This window comes from Microtus oregoni, unplaced genomic scaffold (genome assembly GCF_018167655.1).
Source record: "Microtus oregoni isolate MIOR12 unplaced genomic scaffold, Mior012 000020F_ref0000438, whole genome shotgun sequence".
Lineage (NCBI taxonomy): Eukaryota > Metazoa > Chordata > Mammalia > Rodentia > Cricetidae > Microtus > Microtus oregoni.
The window spans coordinates 28,826,132-28,842,392 of NW_024543079.1; the positions used below are offsets into that span (position 1 = coordinate 28,826,132).

At 35.8% G+C, this 16,261-nt stretch overlaps 1 long non-coding RNA gene across 1 annotated transcript in view; it reads right to left on the reverse strand.

The window, feature by feature from the left end:
- The window catches only part of LOC121460468, a 366,412-nt gene that overhangs the window by 174,147 nt on the left and 176,004 nt on the right, over positions 1-16,261 (reverse strand). Inside the window, exon 2 of the long non-coding RNA XR_005976056.1 lies at positions 7,395-7,497. This is a non-coding gene — a long non-coding RNA (uncharacterized LOC121460468). The remainder of the gene's footprint in view (positions 1-7,394; positions 7,498-16,261) is intronic.

A 16,261-nucleotide genomic window follows, 5' to 3' on the forward strand; every position in this document is an offset into this window, starting at 1 on the left:
CACCTGAAAGCTCTAGAAACAAAAAGAAGAAATCAAACCCAAAAGGAACAAATGGCAAGAAATAAACTCAAAGGTGAGATCAATAAAATAGAAAACAAACAAAAAACCAATTTAGTGAATCAATGAAATGAAGAATTGGTTCTTTGATAAAAATCACTAATATTGACAAACCCTTAGTCAAATTAACTAAAAGATGAAGGGAGAAGATTCAAGTTTACAAAATTAGAAACAAAAAAATAGGTGTAAAAAAAACCAGACATTGAGGAAGTGAAGTAATTTATAAAGACATATTTTAAAAATATGTATTGAACCAAATTGGAAAATCTAAAAGAAACAGATAATTTTATTAATATATACCATCTACCACAGTTAAGTCAAGATATTATAAGCAATTTAAGCAGATGTATAAACCCCAGTGAAATAGAATCAGCAACTAAGTATCCTACCATCAAAACCATTTTGGTTTTAGTGCAGAATTCTATCAGATTTATAAAGAAAAGGTAACCTCAGTACTGTTCAAATTATTCTCTAAAATAAAAACAGAAGGAACAATGCTCAATTCTTTTTTTTACTAGGCCACAGTTACTCTGATATATATATAGAACCTGAAGATCTAACAAAGAACGACAATTTCAGATCAATTTCCCTAAAGAACATAGATGCAAAACTTTCAACAATATACTTGCAAACTAAACCTAAGAATGTCGCTCCACCATGATTATGTAAGCTCTATCCTATAGATGCAGAGAAGATTCAATATATATAAATTGATAAATATAGTCAACCATATATAAATAGTCCACACGGTTATCTCATTAAATGCAGAAAAGACCTTTGACATAATCCAACATTTCATACATTTTCAACATAATAAAGGCAGTTTACAGTAAGCATAAAACCAATATCAACTTAAATGCATAAAAAAATCAAACAATTTCGACTAAAAACAGAAACAAGATAAGGTTGTCTACTCTCTCCATACACATTAAACTCAGTGTTTGAAGTCTTATATAGAGCCATAAGACAACTGGAGGAGATGAAGAAGGTATAAATGGGAAGGAAAGAAGTCAAAGTATCTTTGTTTGCAGATGATAATAATAGTGTATGTTAGTAACCCTAAAAGTTCCAACAGGAACTCTTACAACTAATAAACACGTTCAGCAAAAAGTAACAGGATACAAAATTAACATAAAAATCACCAGCATCTTTATATACAAATGACAAATAGATTGAGAAAGAAATCAAGGAAAACATACTTTTCTCAAAAGTCTGAAAAATATCTTGGGGATAACTCTAACTGAGCAAATGAAAACTCACAATAAAACTTTAAGACACTGAAGAAAAATAATGAAGAAGATATCAGAAGATAAAAAGATTTTCCAAGTTCATTTATCAGTAGGATTAATGTGGCAAGAATGGCTTTCCTAAGAAAAGCCATCAATACATTTAATGCAATCCCTATTAAAAATTCCAACACAGTTCTCCACAGAAATTGAAGGGGCAATTTCCCCTTATATATGGAAACACCCACACATGTAAATAAATAAAGAAATGCAAACAAACCACCTCAGGATAGCTAAAACACTGGAGAATGATAAAAGAACTGGTTTCAGGGTCACCATCCCTGATCTCAAAATTTACTCAGAGCTATAATAATAAAAATAGCATGCTACTGGGCAGAAAAAGACAGACATTTGATCAATGGAATGTAATTGAAGGTCCAGTAATATGTCCACACCCCCATGGGCACCTGAATTTTGGTAAAGAAGCCTGATATACACACTGAAAATGAGACAGCATCTTCAACAAATGGTGCTGGTCAAACTGGATATCTGCATGTTAGAAGAATGCAAATACATTCATACTAATCACGCTGCACAAAATTCAACTCCAAATGGTTCAAAGTTCTCAACATAAGGCCAGATACATTGATTATGAAATAAGGGAAGGTAGGAGATAGTCTTGAAATCATAGACACCAGAAAAGATTTTTCTGAGCAAAATAGTATTAGACTATGTAACAAGAATAACAATTAGTAAGTGGGTCTTCGTGAAATTGAAAAGCTTATGTACTGCAAAGGACATCATCATTCAGCCAAAGCATAAGATTATCCAATGGGAAAGAGTTTTTTTCTCCAACTATACAATTGAGAGGAAGCTAATATGCAACATGTATAAAGAACTCAATAAAGTAGCCATCAAGAAAACAAATAACCCAATTAAAAATGACAGAAATCTCAAAAGAGGAAACTGAAATGGCTGAGAAACACTTAAAGAAATGTTGAGCATTATTATCCATAAGGGAAATGCAAATCAAAACTATATTGGGATTTTATCTTACATGCATCAGAAGGGCCAAGACCAATAAAGAATGCCAGCCCATGCTGGCAAGGATGTGGAATAAGTGGAGCACACTCATCCACTGCTGCATGAGGGTAAACTTGTATGGCCTGGATGGAAATCAGTGTAGCAGTTCCTCAGAAAGATCAGATCTGACCTCAAATTCCAACTGTACTACTCTTGGACATGATACTTCACCCTACTACAGAGACTTGCTTAGGCATGCTCATAGCTGCTCTACTCACAGTAATGAGAAATTGAAAACAACCTACATGTTAGTCGATGAACGGATACATTTTTGTGTATTAGTCCTTTTTGATTTTCTGTCTAGAAAGCACTATTATTTTCTCCTTATTTTCTTTTGTTTATTCTCATCAAGCACTGACCTTGCTTCTGTCTGTGGGTTCTGTTACCTTCTCTCTATTCCACATTTTGAGTTCTGCCTTTTGGACTCCCTTTCTACAGTCGTTGGCAAAGCTCATTTTGTCTACATTTTCACTTTCCTTCAAATGTTCTTCTGGTCTTTATTGATTCTTTGGGAATGTCACATCCTATACCCCAGTTCCACTAACCTCTGATTCCCCATCTCCTTTCCTCATCCCTGCAGTGTCCCCCACAAGAAAATTCAAAAAAATCAAATAAAACCAAAACAATCAAACAAATAAAGCAAAAACAAACAAAAAGCTCTTGGCTCCTCCATTTTTTCCAACTGTCCAATACCTCTTCATTCATCCTAGTGGTACTGCGAGCTGCAGTGTGTCACACTGTAGACCCTTTTGCTCGATCAGCTTTACCTGCAAATGTTCATTGCACTGAGTCACTGGTCTGGTTGAAGGCCTCTGGTTTCTGGTACACCATTATCACCGGATCCTCATCAAAACTCCTCTCAGATATCTCAAAGCCACCCCAAGTCATGGAGATCCTCCCAGTATTGTACCACATGACTAGTCCCGTCAAGAACTCCAGCAGATTTTGGATACGATACATTTTAGGATGAACCAACACAAGGTCCACCTGTGGGCCTGGGTGGTAGTGGAGGTGGCCAGTCCAGGTTACTGGTACTGCCCCCCTCAGGTGAGGGGCAGTATGACCATGCCATCAGAGAAAGTCCTCCCATTTTCATGGTATGGGGTGGGCCATCTCTCCTGAGTGTTGGGGCCAGGTCTTCCATCAGGATTGGGGCCAGTTCTCTGGCTACACTGTCCAGTAAGTAGCCTTAATCTTACAGTCGTTTGACAGGAGTTACATGAACACTTGTGTCCAGAAGTCTCAAAACTCAAAACATATCTCACAAAAGTTGCAAAATATGAGTGTCTCCAACCCAGATAGCTTCTGTCTTTTTTACAGGGTGGTTGACTATTCTATTGCTTACTTCATATGAAAGTGCAGGGCACACAATAGAGAATCATTCAATCATCACTGGCTAATTTATTTTTAACTCAAATCATTCTGCTTTTTTTATTATCAGCACATAATAAGATTAAATAGCTGTTATCCACCTGCTTCACTATCAACAAAAGCATCATGAACCACCCAGACAGCTAACACAATAAAATGCTAATGCAGTAAACCTAGCAGTTTCAGCAAAATTCCTTCAAGAATTCTGAAATTGCAGTGTGCTAGGTACCAGAACTCCAAAGTTAACCAACTGAACATGTTTCTTTCTTTCTAGTTGAGTGGAGGAGAAAGAAAGTGAATTATGCTATTATAACTGTTAATAAACTATGTAGGTTGCTAAATATGATGGCACATGACTATAGCCCCAGCATCCAAAAGGGAAAGACAGAAAATTGTTGTACATTTGAAGTCAGTCTGATCTGCATGGTAAGTTTCAGGCCTGATATGAATATATAGCAAGTGCTTATCTCTGAAATAATGAAACAAGATAAAGTACAATTACAGACAAACATCACCATGCCAAAGTAGAGAAACAGCACCGGTAATCAAGACCTCAGAGACAAAGGATCTTCTTGTAAACAAGTTTCTCTGAGTGTGAAGATATGTAGAAGAAATTTATATTTAAGAGAATGATAAGATAGACTCAAACAGACTCAAAAAGATACGTAAAATCCCACAAGAGAAAAGGAAGTAGGAAAATCAGAAAGCTGAAAACATATAGTTATATATGGTTGCTCTTGCCTGTAAATCCTACTACTCAAGAGGCTGAGAGAAGGAGGGAGGCCTACTACTTGTGAAGATAGCCTGGAATATATAGTAACATGAGGGAAGGAGAGAAGGAGGGAAGGAGGGAGGGAGGGAGGGAGGAAGAGAGAGACAGAAACAGACAGAGACAAAGAATGAGTTAGCCATGTTATAAAATATGTTGAATAAGTCACTTCAGATTTCAATGATTCTTTACCATAAACCTTAATCTAAGTTCTAAAATAAATTTATATGTTCTGATATGTTTGTTCTTGAGTCCCTACTTATGTTACCTAGCAATTTCTTAGAGCAGTAATGTTGACATATCATACTCATGACACATCACTGAAGTAAAAAAGTCAAGCACTATCATACAAACATGCTTAAGAAGCCTCTGTTCATGATGCTTAAATTACTCATGTCCCACTTGGCAAAGCAAGTAACAAAACTCAAAGTCACAAGATAGAGTGATACATTCTTCCCTCACTAGAGGGGTGTATGTGTGCGTATGTGTGTGTGTGTACACGCATGCACAGATTTACATGTGTCTTAGTATGGATTTATTGAATATAAACCTCAACTATAATATAATTCAGTCCTAGAACATGAAGAACTGGAGAAGTCAATGCGAGACATGTGAGACATTAAGAGAATTCAAACTTCAACCACACATTGTTTTCAGACGAATAAAGAACTGAACATACCATATTTTAACATTATCATATTGGTCACAGCCAGGAAAACACAAGTACATAAGAGGATTAAGTCTAGGAATGATCTTGTTTTCTTGTTATGGTAAACCTATTTTGAAAGTATTCAAATATATACTGTAAAAGCATTCCTGGTGACCACCCCCCCCCCCCTCTCTCTCTCTTCCTCTCTCTCTGTCTCATGTAGACCAGCTATATAACTGAGGATGATCTTAAACTTGTTTCTTTTTCTTTTACTTTTGCAATGCTGAGTTATCACTGTAGCTTTTACGCCTCATTTATGTGGTACTGGCTGGGACTTGAAGCCAGGGCTTCATGCATGCTATGCAAACACTCTTCCAACTGCACTCCATAGTATATATATTCTTTCTTTTGATAAATTAAAACAGACATGAAGATTAAAGAAGGATTCAGGACTAAATTTTGCAATGATCAGCATTGGGAATGAACCAGCTTATCCTAGCTTGTCTGATCTCATTTTACCTCTTACATTGTATTGTTTTATGAATTCTTCCTTTGTTATTTTATAAATCTATCCCTCAGAACTGTTTCTTAAAGGGTGTTATTGGTCAAAGTATAATCACTAGATCATGAGCATTAGCAATAACTCAAGAGATTCCCATGTCAGAGTCTTCTCAAGGAGTCAAAAAGTATAATAGTGTGTTGAATTCCAGAATTATGATAAAGAGCATACCAACTTATTAAAAGAAAGGCTGCTTGGCTCATAGTTACAGAAGTCACAATCCACAGCTAACTTATCATTGGCCTGTGGTGCATAGTTCATCATCGTAGGAGGGCAGGTCAGAAGTAGCTGTTCACCTTATGACAAAGGTGAATGATATAAATGGACTTGGATCCCAAAAGAGCCCTTTAGAACATGCCCTCTAATGTTCTGACTTCATTCACAAGGTTTCATTTCTTATGTATCTATCATTTCGCAATAATGCCATGATTTTTGTTCAAGATTTTGTTCACTTGCCTTTGTGGGATACTTACTCAAACCATAGAAAGTAGTGATTTTAACAACACCAACCCTAGAAGTAATAACAAATGAAATCACTTTTCTAAAATATTTCGGGAGTGAAAGCAAGTCAGAAAGAGGCAGCTTCAGCTGCTGAGTCAATGTTCTATGTTTATGAAATGCCACGGCAACCAAAGTGGTAAGTATGAAGAGGTGTTATCTCAGACATCCTACACCCAGAGAGTGAGCCATCTTAAAAGCCAAAGTTATGTGGCAGCTGCTCACCTAAATATTGCATTGTATGATGAGAGTGTTAAGATAAAGTGTTAGAACATTAGCAGCAACCAGTTTGATATATAAAAATCAGATTCAAGAGAATTTTGACTGGATCAACCAAGTGTGCAAAAGAAGTAGGCTGCTTTTGAGCCAGCTTCTTAAAACAGTGCACAAGAAAATCTAAAACTGAAATTGAAAATACGCAGAGGAAAATGGCTTGCCTGAGAGAAGGAAATCAGCAGCGTTCTGCAGATATTGGGGTCAAAATACGAACTTGAGAGTCAGAGGAACAGGTAAACCTCCCACGCTATTGTTGGCCAATAGTATGGTTCTTGGAAGACACATTTTCTAAATTGCTTAATTCATCCTCCAATAAAAAAAATGGAATGATTAGACTTACCTTGTGAGAGGCTCTTATAGATAAGATCCAAAAAATATCACTTTCTATTTTCTTTTTTTTTAATGGATTCATGAAATTCTGCTACTGAGTCATGAGGCTTACAAATGCCGTAGAAGCAGAAGTGTGCCGGAATCTTGTGCCTTGGACTTTTACTGCAAAAGCAGCCCTGATGTGCCTTCCATTAGAAGCCCAAACAGAAGACCATGATGGGTGCTAAGGAAGATATCCAACTACTACAGTCTTACTGGATACAGATCAGGAGACAGAAGCACAGCACCACTCAGGCAACCCACATAATTATAATAATGAACAAATTCATATTGATTACAAAATTACTAAGTATTAAAATGATTTCATTTACATGCAGTCAATAATAGAAGGGTACTTCATAGATAGTTATATGTCTTATTACATTGCATCTTCACAATATTCTAGTTGATATCTATATATATACATACATACATGTGTGTGTGTGTGTATTTCCAGGAGGAAAGCTAAATAAACATAAGGTATTTTTTTTTTATTTTTGTCAAGCAGTTATTAAAAATAGAAGCATAAAGACTTACACAAAGAACAGTAGGTAACTGAGAAAAGCTGGGAGCAAGAGAGATGTCTGGTCTTCCCCAGAGAAGAGCACACCAGTTGGTTGTCCAATGCCAAATGGTCATCCTTAAAAGCATGAATATAAGTAATATTAACCAGACCGGACAGGTTATATTTAAGAATATACATTGATGTACATTTACATACATGCAATAACAATTGATTAAAAGGGAATATTGATGGAGAATGGGGAGGGTTTATATGAGAGGCTATGGAGAGAGGAAATGGAAGAAAGAAATATAGTTACATTATAATTTCAAAGCTACAAATGAAACATAATGTATAGACACTATATGCTAGTATATGATTTGCTTTTAGTTCTCTTTTTTTTCCATTTTTTTTATTGAGAAAAGGAGAAAAAAAAAACAAGTTCCACCTCCTCCCAGCCTCCCATTTCCCTCCCCCTCCTCCCACCCTTCTCCCCCTCCTCCCACCCTTCTCCCCCTCCCCCCACTCCTCTACCCCTCCCTCTCCAGTCCAAAGAGCAGTCAGGGTTCCCTGCCCTGTGGTAAGTTCTAGGTCCTCCCCTCTCCGTCCATTCCTAGGAAGGTGAACATCCAAACTGGCTAGGCTCCCACAAAGCCAGCACATTACGTAGGTTCAAAACCCCGTGCCATTGTCCTTGGCTTCTCATCAGCTCTCATTGTTCGCCATGTTCAGAGAGTCCAGTTTTATCCCATGCTTTTTCAGTCACAGTCCAGCTGGCCTTGGTGAGCTCCCAATAGATCAGCTCCACTGTCTCAGTGGGTGGGTGCACCCCTCGTGGTCCCGACTTCTTTGCTCATGTTCTCCGTCCTGGAGAGATGGCTCAGAGGTTAAGAGCACTGACTGCTCTTCCAGAGGCCCTGAGTTCAATTCCCGGCAACCACATGGTGGCTCATAGCCATCCATAATGGGATCTGGTGCCCTCTTCTGGCATGCAAGCATACATAGTTCTCTTTTTTAAAATCACTTGAATAATATCTCCAGGGGAATTTTTTTTTTGTCAGCATACAGAACTTTATGTCACTCTTTGTAATTATCTAGTATTCTAATGAGGGGATGTTTCATATTTTATGTAGTCATTCCTTTGCCTGTGGGCATTACATTGCCTCTCATTTTGAAAACTATGATAGAACATTTTGTGATAAATATATTTATATACACATTTCACTTTATGTTTTCTAGTTTGATTGTAATACAAATTCCTAGAAGGAAATTTCAAGTTTAAGGTGCATACACTTCTTCTGTAGTGATACATTTTTATTTATCATTTTGATAGCCGTAAGGTTTAGCAACCTAAACTCTCATTAGGAGTATATGAGATTGTCTGGTTCCATTAATAAATTGTTAATAATATCATTAATTATTAAATACTTGGATAATTTACTCTCTGATGAAGAAAAATGATTTATAATTTTTACTCTAACGTGTCTTTGATTAACAAGAATGGTCATAAACAAGGTTTTCATGTCTATAAACTGCTCTGGTTCTATTTTTTCAGCTCACATATAGGTGCATACTTTTTGTATGGTTGTGATTTTTTATTAATTAAAAAATAGGCTATAAGGAAATTATACATATATTTGCTAAAATTATTTTAGGTTTATAATTTCTCCTTTGAAGATTTTATAATATTATATTCTTACCACAAAAACTCCACATTTTTCTGTACATACACAAGTTTATAAGCCTTTTATATTTTCTTTGGATTTGTTTATAGTTTGACTTTATTTAGATATTTAGTGTTTCTCCCTCTGGATTATTTGATTCAACAATTTATCTCTAAATTATGTTTTCATTAACCAACTAGCTAATATGAATTCAGTGAACTACAAACTATATCAACTAACAATGATTTAGGATCTCATTCTTATGGTGCAGTCATTTTGAAATTTTTTAAATACATTTTTTTGTGGAAGGCACATTTACTTCTTGGATTTGGTAGACTCCTGCAAAATTAATAAAAGCTGAGAGTTAAGAGAGATACTTGTCAGTGCTTTTTTTTTTTGATCAAAGACAAAAAGAAAGTGAATCAGGCTGCTAATTTTTAATATTCTAAAAATTATTTCCAATAGTTTTTCAAAATACATACCCTAAGCACCTGTAGACAATTCCTTACAAAGGAGACTTCATCTCTGATGGTAATTTCATGAGGGGTAATAGTTAAATTTTACTCTAATCACACATGGATAACTTCCTTATAGGATAGACTCTCTCTCTCTCTCTCTCTCTCTCTCTTTCTCTCTCTCTCACCTTTCCTCTCCTCATTCCCTCTCTCTCTCATATTTTTGAAACAGGGTCTCACTATGTATCTTTGGCTGTCCTGGAACTCACTATATGGACCAAGCCAGCCATGAACTCCACAGAGCTCCACCTACCTCTGCCTCCCAAGAACTCGATTTAAAGACATGTGCCACCATGCCCAGCTAGACTTTGTCTCTTAAGGTAAATATATTGAATCTCTTTGTAATGGTTAATAATTTCAAAAATTGGTAGGATTTTGAAAGACTTAGGAGAAAAAACTGCGGGCATGCCAGTGAAGGATTTCTGGTTAATTTGGGCAGGAAGACACACTTGAAATATGGCAGCCCCATTCCTTGTCATGGGTTCCTAGCCATAAAGGAGCTAAGCACCAGCATTCGGGGCTGTCTGCTTCCTGACTAGATACAATATCAGCAGCTGCTTTCCATTTGTGCCTCTATGACTTGATTGCTGTGCTGGACTGTGGCTTCACACTACAAGCCAAATAAGTCATATTTTCTTCAGTTACTTTTGGGAAATACTTTTGTCATAGCAATAAGAGAAGTTATTAATAGAAATATATCATCAAAATAATAAGATCAGTACAAGAAAATTTAATTTGTTTAAAACATAAACCACTAGTGTTATAGTCACTGCCATGAGAGTTATTTAAAAATTGGCATGTAGTGCTAAAAGTGAAACCTCTGATAAACTGTCACTATTGGGAAAAATTTAATTTGTTTTAAAAATCCAGTTAACTCTGTTATAATAATGTTTGTATAATAAAGCTTTTCAAAACCCTGTCTTGTTGTCATCTTTCCTAAGAAAAATTCTGTGATGCATAAAAAGAGTGTTTTGTGACAAAGCCTCTATTCTGACTAGTGGGTATGGCGGCCCATGATGCAAGAGCAGATACAGAGAAACTGTACCCCAATGGTATAACTTTGCTTTTGTACATCAGGTCTTTTACATTGGTCAAGATATTATAATACTCATGATTTTTATGTGAGGTTAAGGTTGTTGGTCAAGAATAGAGGCTTAATTATTATGTGGGAGAGAATAGATTCAATCTCTAACACTGCAAAGGAAAAAAAAAAAGGTGTGCTCATTTACAGAATGTGGTCATCCAAACCACTTTTCAGGATGGTTTAGAACTTTGTTATAAAAATATGGCTCATGGACCAACAGTTTCCAGTCCCAGCCTAGCTTGCAGAGTCAGATATCTGAAGGCTGAACTTAGCTGTGTGTGTGTACATAGTGTCCATATCAAGTTTGCCTCGCTTTGAACAGCACAGAACGAGAGAACTACAGGAGTTGAATATAATTTCAAACATTGCTTCACAAGGTTATTACCATTAAACAAATCATGTAAATAAAGAACTAAGCATGAAAACAATCAGTTTTCTCTTTATTGTGGAAATTTTTCTTCTCTTTTTAAAATCTATTATTATTTGGTTTTGGAAAAGAAAATTAAACTTTTAGTAGAAATGAAATCTTTCTTAATAGTGTAAATATTTATTGAACTCTACCTATATCCTTAGCTTTCCTTTAAAATCTGGGGATTCAGCCATGAGATTATAGGAACACTTCAGTAAGGCCTATTTGCTTGGATTATTTTTCTGTGTCTCTGTGTGGTGTTCCTCTTCCCTGGATATAGAGCAGGACATCTGTGGAATGAGGACTTTCTGGGAAGAAGGGAGAAAAGAGAGAGTATTTTCTAGAGTGAGTTTCTTCCAAGGTTTTATAGCCTGCTTTGGAAAAAAGAGTTGTACTTACTGTGACCCACGTGGGGGTCAAGAGGAAGTGGGAATTGGAGGAATGAAAGCATTAAAAAGTCAGAAATATCTTATTTTTGAGATTCTGGCAATCTTGTTCAATTAAAAATTATTCAACTTGTCAAGGCATTATTAGACTTTTAGGTTTATTTCTCTGAGACAAAATTAGAAAGTGTATAGAGATGACTACAAAAGGGGAGTCATGAGTTTCATTGAAAGCAACTATTTTGAGGCTCCAGCTGTTGTGTCAGATGACAGACTTTAAGGGGTCCATTTATCTAAATATATACAGTATAACAAAAATAACATTTAATTTGTATCAATATACAAACTGTCTTAAATAAGAGTAGAAATATAGAGTATGTTCGAACAAAATCTTTAAATTTATATCAATATACAAAAATTCATACCAGTGTAAAATATTTGAGACTAGTAGCTATTTTAGTTTAAATGTAGATTCAATAATCTACCATTTTCCCTATCATTCCTATATCCTCCCCTTTTTCTTTACAGAAAGAGATGCCTGAATCTAATCTTTTTGCTTAGTTTTTTCTGACAATGACCAGTAACAACTTGCAACCAACTCTCCAAAACAATGATAAACATTTCTAATACACCACCATGTAATAGAAAAATCTTTCTTCAAAGATTTATTATTAATGTGGTGTTTCTTATGAAATTCTGAGGCTTCCAGCACATTTCCTATCAGTAGCTGATCAATTTCATCATTATCTCATGTTAGAGGGCCTGGTAAATCTATATGGGATATGACATGTATTGTATACAAGGGAAGATTTCTATTTCTGGTTATTTTTTATAATTGAGTAAATAAAATTAATTTTGAATCATCTGGAAAAAGTTCAGTAGTTTCAATATGAAAAACAATTCTTTCTGAATATTTTGGATCAGTAACTAAATTAAGGTGTTCTGGAAAAATCTAATAATACCATAAGAATAGCATATAATTCTGACCTTTGAAGAGAATCATGAATTTGAGCCACTTTGTTTAAGTTTCCTGACTTATAACCTGTTTTTCCTGATTATTTGCGTCAGTTTAGAATGCAGGGGCTCCAGAAATTGGTGTTTCTCATACAATGAGAGGAAGATTTCAGTTAGTTCTCTTTATAAACTGAACTCCTTTGCTTTTAGGATATTATTGAGAATTTCTCCTAAGTAATTACTACAAGATCTTTGCCTATGTTCATCTTCTGACCACAATGAAGCAATTTCAGCATTAGTAAAAAGTGCTACAATTTCCTGATAATTGAGGAAGTTTCAATTTCCTTTTTAAAATCAATCCAGAAACCTTTCCTATACAAGTCTTTAATTTTTACTCTGTTTCTGTGGCAAAAATATCCATTGTAGCACAATTAATAAAATCCCAGAGACAGATATTGGGGTTGAGCCTGAAGGTCAAAAACAAACAAACAAACAAAAAAAAACCCAAAACAACAATAACAAACCAGCCAGCCACTGGCTCTTACTTCTACTTCAGTCTGAAACGACGATCCTGCCTCCAGGAATCCTTAGAATGGGACTGACTTGAGAGCTGTCTCCTCTCCTCTCCTCTCCTCTCCTCTCCTCTCCTCTCCTCTCCTCTCCTCTCCTCTCCTCTCCTCTCCTCTCTAGGGCTGGGATTAAGGGTAGGTGCCACTACTGCCTGGTTTCTATGGCAAACTATTGTGGCTACTGGGATTAAAGGTGTGTGTCACCAATGCCTGGTCTGTAAAGGCTGACCAGGGTGGCTGTTTTACTTTCTGATATTCAGACAAGCTTTATTTATTAAAATACAAATGAAATATCTCACTACAATTTATTCTAAAAAAATTATCTTTTCTGTATAGAAGCATATATTAGTTTACAGTATGTATCTGAGATTGGAGGAATATTTATCTGTGTTTTCCATTACTGCAACAAATTATGTCCCCATAAATTCATTGCAATATTAGCCACATATGATTTTAATTTTTCTAATTGTCCCTCTGGTCCTATACATTTGACCCATCTTATACTTTGTTTTACCTGAAATAAGTTTGAATTCCTAGAAGCTGAAAATTTACCTCCTGAAGAGGCCAAACTGGATGGCAAGATGTTGGTGCAATTACTGTTACATCTGTCCCTGTGTCTCTCAAACTCTTAATTTCAATGCCCTTTATCTGTACTTCAAGCTTTAGTCTTTGTTCATTTGTAGAAGTTTGCCAAAATACTTATTTAACGGTACTCCTAAAAATTTTGTTTTATCTACTGAAGCTGTTCTGTCATCCGGAGCAGTATGGGTTTTAACAACAGGCACTTTTAAAATAGCTCTGTAGAGAAGTTTCCCAAATACTGACAGGGATTATTGAACCAAATTTGACATTGGGAACTGCAAGAAGTCCCCTAACGCATTTACTGATGACAAAAGATTGCCTTGTCTGTTCCATGTATATCTGCATTTATTAGACCAATACTGGCCTTTGTAATACCTTCTGCATCAAATGTAATCTGTCTTTGCAAATCAGCACACTAACCTTCATTAAGAAACTGTTCTTGGGAAATTTCAGTATCTCTAACCCTACTCCATTGTTCTATGACTCTGGCTTCCTCTTTCCACAATGTTTTCCTTTGCAGTCTTGTTGAATATTTCAGTCCAAGTTTCCCATGAATTTGGCATATGCTTCACACAGAGTGAATGCATGTGATATGAAACTACTGCTTCCTTAAATCTGATCAGATGTAATATTTCTAAAGGATACCAGTTAACTTCTGAATAGCCTGGGGGTGTATATCATCTGGTGGTCATTCTTGAATGGTAACTGGATAAATTAAGGTTGGTATTTTAAACACATTGGGCTCCTTCTCTTCAGTCCCATATGGCAATGGTGCTGTATGTTCTGCTCCAAACTCCTTTGTTGTTTTGTGAATATTTTTCTTATTTTCATTAGTAGGTCTTTCTAAGGATTGTACTTTATCATTTTTTCATATTTAGCACCAATATCAAACCACTTTTTTAAGGATAAAACATGAAATACCAAACAGATAATGATCATAATCAGCAGTGTGACAATCCCAAATAATTTGATTATCCATTCATTCAATTTTTCCGTTTTCAAACCATCAATTGTGAAACTATCATACATAGATCTAACTCCCTACATCATTATATTGATTCCCATTTTTAACATGAATAAAACCAATTCCCCCCTTTAAGAATTCCCAGCTGTCTCATCAGATCTATTGCTGATGACAGTTGAGTCTGAGGCTGTTTGTCTGTATCACTTGGCTGGCTAGAAAATGCAGGCAGTGGATGGCCTGGCCAAGGGCAGCAAGGGTCCCTCTGGAATTTTTCTTACACTGGGCCTTTCAAAACTTCCATGGCTAATTCTTGTCAGCTAGTAGCCAGCTCTGCCCTCTGGTTCAAAGTAAATTCATTGACAGTTTTGAGAGTGTCAGAGTGTGATCAAAATATCTCACAAGAGTCCATGATCTCCAGTCAGCTGCTCCTGTTTAGAGATATCTATACTCCTATTTATATCATTCTACAGATATACTTTCAAATAGCTTCCTAAGATCAAACCTGGAAAGATTCTGCTGGTTCAGAATAGCCCAGTGGTAGAACACTGGCCTAGCATGTCCAAGGACCTGAATTTGACCCTCAACACAAAAAATGAATGAATGAATTGTCTAATTAATAAAACCCCATACTGAGGTCAACGCTACAAGATAGTTTATTATATAAGTGGTTTAAGTCAATTAGCTATATGAATGAGATTCCTTTTCTCATATTGCCTAAGAATGATTGGTTTGGCCTGATTACACTAAGATAGATTTTAAAATGGATTGCTTTCTCAATACAGATGTACCTCCTATTCCTCTCCTATATCAAATTGAAGGTAAATGTTTTATACAAATAACACTGTTCAGGGCACCGGTGTTCTGCCCTACTATAAGATTCAGATGCACATGAAACATCCTACCACCAGCTTGCTTAAGAAGCCCATCCTTGACATTAGTTGAACCTAATTCCAAGTTCTTAGAGGTGAACAAGCAGTTGTGGAAGTACAGGCTTAAAAGCCTAAAACTTGATTAAAAGTTGTACTTAAATCTGGACCAATTAATAGCAGAGCCCTCATGGGGATAATGTTAAGAGTCACCGTTGTGTTTTCCATCTTCAGTGCTGAGCTTCTGCAAGCGGATTAATCAGCCTAGTACATTCACTCTGCTATAGCAACAATTCATTTTGATTATTGTGCTGCAAATGCCAGTGACATCAATAGACCTTGCTGAGAAATTTTTTATGAGTTTGGGCAAATATCCACAAAACAAAGGAAGCAAATCAGATAATAGCAACCATAGGCTATGGAAATCTCACAGGCTCTCTCAATGATATGTACTGATTTGGAATATCAAGTTGGTGATTTATTCCCTCCTGATTACCAAAATCATTCCACTGTAAAGACAAATATATCCTATGTCTAAATATCAGCCTCTCTATGGACTTTTGTGTGGTTTAATCAATTTAAACAGTGACTTTCTAAGGTTTTTTTTAAAAAATGAATTATTAAATAATAGTAGTAGCTGGAATATGTAATTATCACTAATTCTCCCCCAGGTATGATGGGACTTAAAACTATAGAAACTAGAAAATTATAACAAAAACTTGGGGAACTAAATCTTTATTTTTCTTTTTCTCACAAATACACTCTTGTCTCAATGGATCTTAGTTTCAGAAAACTACCCACATGTTGGACTCATTTTAATCAGTCCCACTGGTTATTTTTGCTAGACTTTTGTTGGACTCAGGATGATCCCCATTTTTTTTTCACATTTCCTTTGTGCTTCCACTGGGAGAA